Consider the following 6,715-nt stretch of genomic DNA (forward strand, 5'->3'; position numbering starts at 1 on the left):
AAATAATACAAATAGGAGATTAACTGCAAAAAACCCACTGAGATCCATTTGCTGGAAAAATTGTTCACCCACACCTCAAAGCATTATGTTTTATTAAAAGACATGTAAATGTGTAAAGCCTTCTTTCGCCAAACAGCTATATTGTTTTAGGAAAAAAGAAATACATTAATTTTTCCTGCATTAGTGACAATTACTGAAATGCTAGTCTTCCCTTTGATTAGGAGACATAATGAATGTTCCTATAATTAAATGTGAATTCATCGTGCATTAGAAATTTACATAATTATTATTACTTTTTTATTTATTTAAAATAGAATTTATTTTACTATTTGGTGTATCAGTTGCATACAGCAAGACACAAAACACGAATATGCACAGTTATCACCCCCTCTGCCAAGAACCCATACCAGTGGATAAACTCCACCAAGCTGTGGCAAGGATTTGCTTCTTACATAGGAGTATTGCACAGCCACTCACACTCACATTACATGTGAACCATAAAGTGCAACATCCTTCACAGAACAGGCCCTTAGATGGGAGCCAAGGGGCTCTAGAGGACTGCCACGTGTCAAACACTACAGGTGCTTGCTACAGTGCATGACTATGCTGAACATTCATCCAACCTTGAATTTAAACACATTTCTACTATCTAGAATAGTTACCTTCTCAAAGTGTTAGTATCAGTAGAACTAGAAAAGATGCCTGGACAATAAAAGTGAACCATTTAAAAATAAACATTCTGTTAGGAAGATTAGTACACAGCCAAGCACGTAATGCCACTACACTTGTGCTAAAACCGGTCTTTCCTCCCTTCAGGACCAGGCTGCAAGGTGCTCACATTATAAAGGAGATGTTGGGTCTGCTAGTTTACATTTTGCTGCTTGGGTGTCCACGAAGATGCTACTTGTAGGAGGGATGCGGTGGAGGCGTCTTATGCGTCGGTGCCAAGTAGACGGCAGAGATCAGTATGCGTGACTGGCCACAAACAGGGACTGGCTGGGGCCAAAGCTCCGGAAGCATCATGTTCATATTTGCCGCAGGCTATAAGCCATTAATCTTTGCACGTTTCAGGAACTCTTCTGTAGCTGCGTTCTCGTTCTCCTTCTTGCCCCACCAGACGTTGAGTGCAGAGGCCTGCAGCGCACATCCATAGGAGAAAGTAAGGGCCCAAGGCCGAGCCAGAGGACAGTTGCTAATTGCATTAAGGTTAATAGAGGCTTCCTCTTCACTTTGTCCACCAGACAGGAAAGAAACACCTGGTACTGCAGGAGGCACGGTGCGCCGCAGAGCAGTTACAGTAGCCATGGCAATCTCCTGAGAAGTGTACTTGTTAGGACAAACGTGGCCAGCTGTTACCATATTGGGTTTCAGTAGTGTCCCCTCCAGATACACATGATGGTCACTCAGAGCCTTGTATACAGCAGCAAGCACCTTCTCCGTCACATACTGGCAATGTTTCAGGTCATGGTTTCCATCAGGAAGAATATCTGGTTCCACGATGGGGACAATTCCATTCTGTTGGCAAATACTGGCATAACGAGCCAGAACATTTGCATTTTCCATGATTGCAAGGGAAGATGGCATAGTGTAGCTAATTTTCAAAACAGAGCGCCATTTTCCAAAGTCAGCTCCATCTTTCTTGTATTGAGCGCAACGCTCTGCCAATCCATCCAAACCTTTAGTGGTTTCTCCATTGGTGCCAGCAAGAGGAACAACACCTTTGTCTACCTTGATCTCTACAAGGATGCCTTTATCTTTGATCACCTTGACAAAGCCGGTTCCACAATCGCCGTTCTGGTACATCGTCTCGTGGAAGAAGATGACGCCGCCGATGCATTTCTCCATACAATCATCGCACTTAAAGAGGAGCTGGCGGTACAGGCGTCTATTCTCCTCGGTATTCTCTACTCCAATCCCGGTAAAACGTTTAGCCATGCTCCCCACAGATTCATCAGCAGCCAGGATCCCCTTCCCGTCAGCTACAATTTGTTTGGCAATGTCTGCCAACTCCTTCTTCTGCTCAGCAGAGAGCGCTGGATATTGGCGAGTCATTTTCTTTAATCGTGTAACGCAACGTAATTATTTTTATGATCAGGCATAGACTTCTCGTTCACATTACTTTATTTTAATATGTTGTTGAAACAGGAATGTTTTATTTAAGTGAATTGTGTCATCGCCAAGTAGACACATCTGTTTGATAAGAAAACATTATGCATCAGCTAAGAACTATCCAGATGAATAGGAAGACAGGTGAATAATGAGGAATGACAGAAAGAGATTTAGGTGGTCGTTGAGCCATGGAGACTAAGGGCGATGGATTGTTTTGTAAAATATGTATGCTACTTCAAAAATTGTATTAGTTAACCTTGAGATGTAATTCAATTTTAGAGGAAAATATTCCACATGCCTTTCTTTTCAGAGAATTTACTCAATCTGTGCAAAAATTTTCCAGCATGTCAAAGGGCATTTAAAGTTTCTTTTTAGGTGTCTTGAGAGAGGATTGCCTTTTGAATGTCTGCCTAAGGGCATTGAGTCAGATGTAGGCTTGGCTTGTCTCCGTACTTGGCGTACTAAGACAATTTTAAGTATGGCTCCATCTGGCATTAGAGCAAACAGTGTCTTTCATGTTCTGTGACAAGTGTTATGTACCTTGGACCAAATGGATTTCATGAGAAGTCAGTTCTATTAATAGTAAACGATGCTTCAATTTCCATTATTCCATAATCACTTAACAGCTAACGCCGGGGTTGGCAACTTTCAGCACTGGGGACAAACCCAATCAAATGGGCCAGGTAATAGAGTGGCAGACAACAAACACATACATATTATATATACATATATATACATATATATCTAATAGTAGTTATACCCAGGCTCATGACGACCGTCGAGAAAACAGAGTAATATCGAATATCTTTGAAATTTACATATTCGTATTTTATAACACTGTTTTTTGTCTCCATAGAACGTGCGATATCTGAGTGAAGCATACCTCAGAGATGACCTTTGTTCTCCTCTAAAGAAAATGATGAAATGATTTATGCGGTTGTCAGCTATTATCACTCATTCATAGGAAATTAGCAAAGCATCTCTAAAAGCATTATATTAAAAATGCATATTTTCGTCTCTAGTCATTCTAATCTACTAACATACAGACATCAGAGCTTTCTGATGGGTTATATTTGAATTACTTTAATGTTAAATTAATCCTTACAGAATCTGGAAAATTAAAAATTTAAAGTTTCTTTTTTTCCCCACCATTCATTTGTGATAATTCAGAGGTCATTCTAAAGCCACTGTGAGGATAGAGTGCCAGATATTATACTCCATCTGGACCGATGATTTCATGGAGCTACATAGAATTAGTGAATACACCTGCAATTTTGTAAGTATTGTGAATAAACTTTAATTTCCATTAGCTTTTCCAAGAATATATATTTATATTTTATTAGTGATAGAAACAAAGAATTTGGCAACAGGTAAGAACCTCTTGGTCATCTTTATTGACATATTAAAAGTTTTCTATAATATCCATATATATTACGCATAATGTGTATGTGTAAGTGTGCGTTTCTCTGTGCCTTATGTTTGTCCTCACCCCATTCCCTCAAGATTGTAAGCTTGCGAGCCGGGCTCTCCAACTAATATATCGGTTTGTCTTAGTCTGTCCATTCTTGTCTTGTCAGACCCCTTGAATATATGTATTGTATAAAGTGCTGCTTACATTGTTGGCACTATATAAATAAAAGATAATAATACTACTACTAATAATATGCACCAGTGTGTGTATGTTAGTTACCAGGGGAGCAAAGGGCTAATAGGGACAAATGGCTTTACCTGCCCCTAGACCAGAAGCTGCCAGCCCTCCCCTGCATATATGAGAGTCAAAAACCTAACATTCCTGAAAAATTTATGATCTTTTTGAAAGGACAATAGTTACAACTTGTAAAATGATTATAGTCACTGTATAAATTAGCACCAGAAAAACAATATTCTATCGCACTTTCTATTTAACTAGAAATTTAAGAAGTCACCCAAATGTATTCCATAAAATAGAAATTTTATATATGGAGTTAAATTCATATAAACCTACATTCACTAGAACTCAACTGCAAGCGGATATCAGCTTCTTTGTTCTGAGTAACAAAGAAACTGTCAAATATGAGAACTTTTATCATTTGAGTATCAAATGCTAGGTTAACACTTTTTTAGAACTGTTTTTATGAGTGACAGTTTCACTTTAAGTCCCTTTTAACTCCAATGAAGACTCAGTCCTGCTGTGGTCCTTAGGGGCTAATTATTCCTCTCCTGCTCTATTTTTTTATTTATTTTTTATTAATAATGTATAAGCTTCAGTTCCTGATGTGAAGCTAAATCATACTTGTCCCTCTAGGTTAGATGCTTTTCACCACTTCCTTGGGGTATTTGTGGGGCAGCCTTATACATCTACAGATCAAAAAGAGGTAAAAAAAGGCTGCGCTTAAAATAACAGATATAAGATAACCAATAATAGTTAATAAGCTGCTACGGTGAGAAGCTCTTAAAAGTGCATATAAAAACTCCCCCAACTAAATATGCAATAGTACAAATGTAAAACAATAAAAGAGTATTTCTCTAACCAAGCGCTTATGAAATATTAAATCTATAGATTATAAAGTAACCTTAAAATACTTCAAGCGTGCATAGGTCGGTCAGAGGTTTTCAATCAATGTCTCTCAAATGCAGATATCGTATGAAATATAAAAGGCAGAGAGAGACATCATAGTGCAAAAAAATCACTTTATAAATTGAAAGTGTTAAAACCTATACACAGTCTGCTCACCGTATTCAGAGCCAAATTAAAAATTTAGGCTCATAAAAGACACATATGGACACTCTTAAGGCGGTGTCCTAGCCCCTTTCTGAGAATAATCACTCAAGATGTTTTGTATTAATTTAAAAGTTTTTAAACAATTTATTGATACTTCAAGTAATTCAATTTTTAAAAAAATAATAAACACTTAAAATAAATAAGATAAATTGTGATAAAAAGTGCTTAATACGTTCACTGGGACGCGTTTTGTCAGTCCATGACTTCCTCAGCTAGTGTAATGAGCTTCCATCGTAAATATTGCCTTTTTATACTAAAATCCAGTCCAAACTCTTAACCCCTTAACCCCTTAAGGACCGGGCTCATTTTTCGTTTTCTACCCTGTGGGACCGAGGCTGTTTTGACACTTTTGTGGTGCTTGTGTTCAGGTGTAATTTTCTCCTCACCCATTTAGTGTACCCACATAAGTTATATATTGTTTTTTTCAGGACAAGATGGGCTTTCTTCAGATACCATTATTTTGATCGTATCATCTTATTTACTATAAAAAAAATAAAAAAAACATGGTGAAAAATTGAAAAAAAAGACATTTTATGACTTTTATTTGAAAAATCTTTTACTCTCCTAAAAAAGCAAGTAAAAAAACTAGCTAAATAGATTCTACTACTTGTCCTGAGTTTAGAGATACCCAATGTTTTTATGTTTTTTTGCTGTTTTTTGTAAGTTATAGGGCAATAAGTACAAGCAGCGTTTTATGATTTCCAAATCTTTTTTAACAAATCTGGTCATTCTGCCTCCATCTCCTCTTTGGAACATCTTTGAAGCCGGTTAACTCAATTTAACCCATTCAAACCATATATTTTTGAAAACTAGACACCCCAGGGTATTCCAAATGCTGTTATTTTAACCCTTTCCATGCACCAATTATACAACTACACTTTGTCAAACTTTGTAATAGTAATTTTTTTTATTTTTTTTTCCACACAAATTGTACTTTAGTTATAGATATACAGGTTCTGGTATATGTCACTATCAAACAACACCCCAATGTGTGTTCAGGAACATCTCCTGAGTACAGCGATACCCCACATGCATGGGTTTGTCAGATTGTTTGGCTGGTAAAAGGCTACTTTTGGGGCATGCGTAATTCAGGTGGTCATTTGGTCATTCTGCCTCCATCTCCTCTTTGGAATATCTTTGAAGCCGGTTAACTCAATTTAACCCATTCAAACCATATATTTTGGAAAACTAGACACCCCAGGGTATTCCGAATGCTGTTATTTTAACCCTTTCCATGCACCAATTATAGAACTACACTTTGTCAAACTTTGTAATAGTAATTTTTTTCACACAAATTGTACTTTAGTTATAGATATACAGGTTCTGGTATATGTCACTGTCAAACAACCCCCCAATATGTGTTCAGGAACATCTCCTGAGTGCAGTGATACCCGACATGCATGGGTTTGTCGGGTTGTTTCAGATTTAAAATGCCACATTTGGGAAGTGCGCTTTTTTTCTCCATTTTGGTCAGTCTGTACCTATGCCCTATCTGTGAGCTAGGCCACTCCAATTTACCCCATCAGCCATTTTTTTAATATATTAGACACTCCTTGGGTATTTGAAGTGCTTTTATTTTAACTCTTTGAGATTTTTGAGAAATTTTAGCACTTGCTCAAAATAATAAACTTTATTTTTTTATTTTTTTAATACTTTTTTTTATATTTTTTTTACACATTTTGCTGGTACTGGATGGTTCATCTAGTGACATCACTGCATAATTATTTTTAAATGTTAGCACATTTTTTTTTTTTTTCCATTTTTTTATTTTTTTTATTTTTTTTTGAATATTTTACTAATCACATAGTGATTAGAAAGCTGGGCTCCATTGACTTGCATGGTTGA

General features: G+C 36.9%; 1 pseudogene; it reads right to left on the reverse strand.

Moving 5' to 3' along the window:
- Positions 1 to 293: 293 nt before the first annotated feature.
- LOC128468352 (fructose-bisphosphate aldolase C-like) lies at positions 294 to 2,067 on the reverse strand (annotated as a pseudogene).
- Positions 2,068 to 6,715: the final 4,648 nt, after the last annotated feature.

Source organism: Spea bombifrons, chromosome 11, assembly GCF_027358695.1.
Source record: "Spea bombifrons isolate aSpeBom1 chromosome 11, aSpeBom1.2.pri, whole genome shotgun sequence".
Classification (NCBI taxonomy): Eukaryota; Metazoa; Chordata; class Amphibia; order Anura; family Pelobatidae; genus Spea; species Spea bombifrons.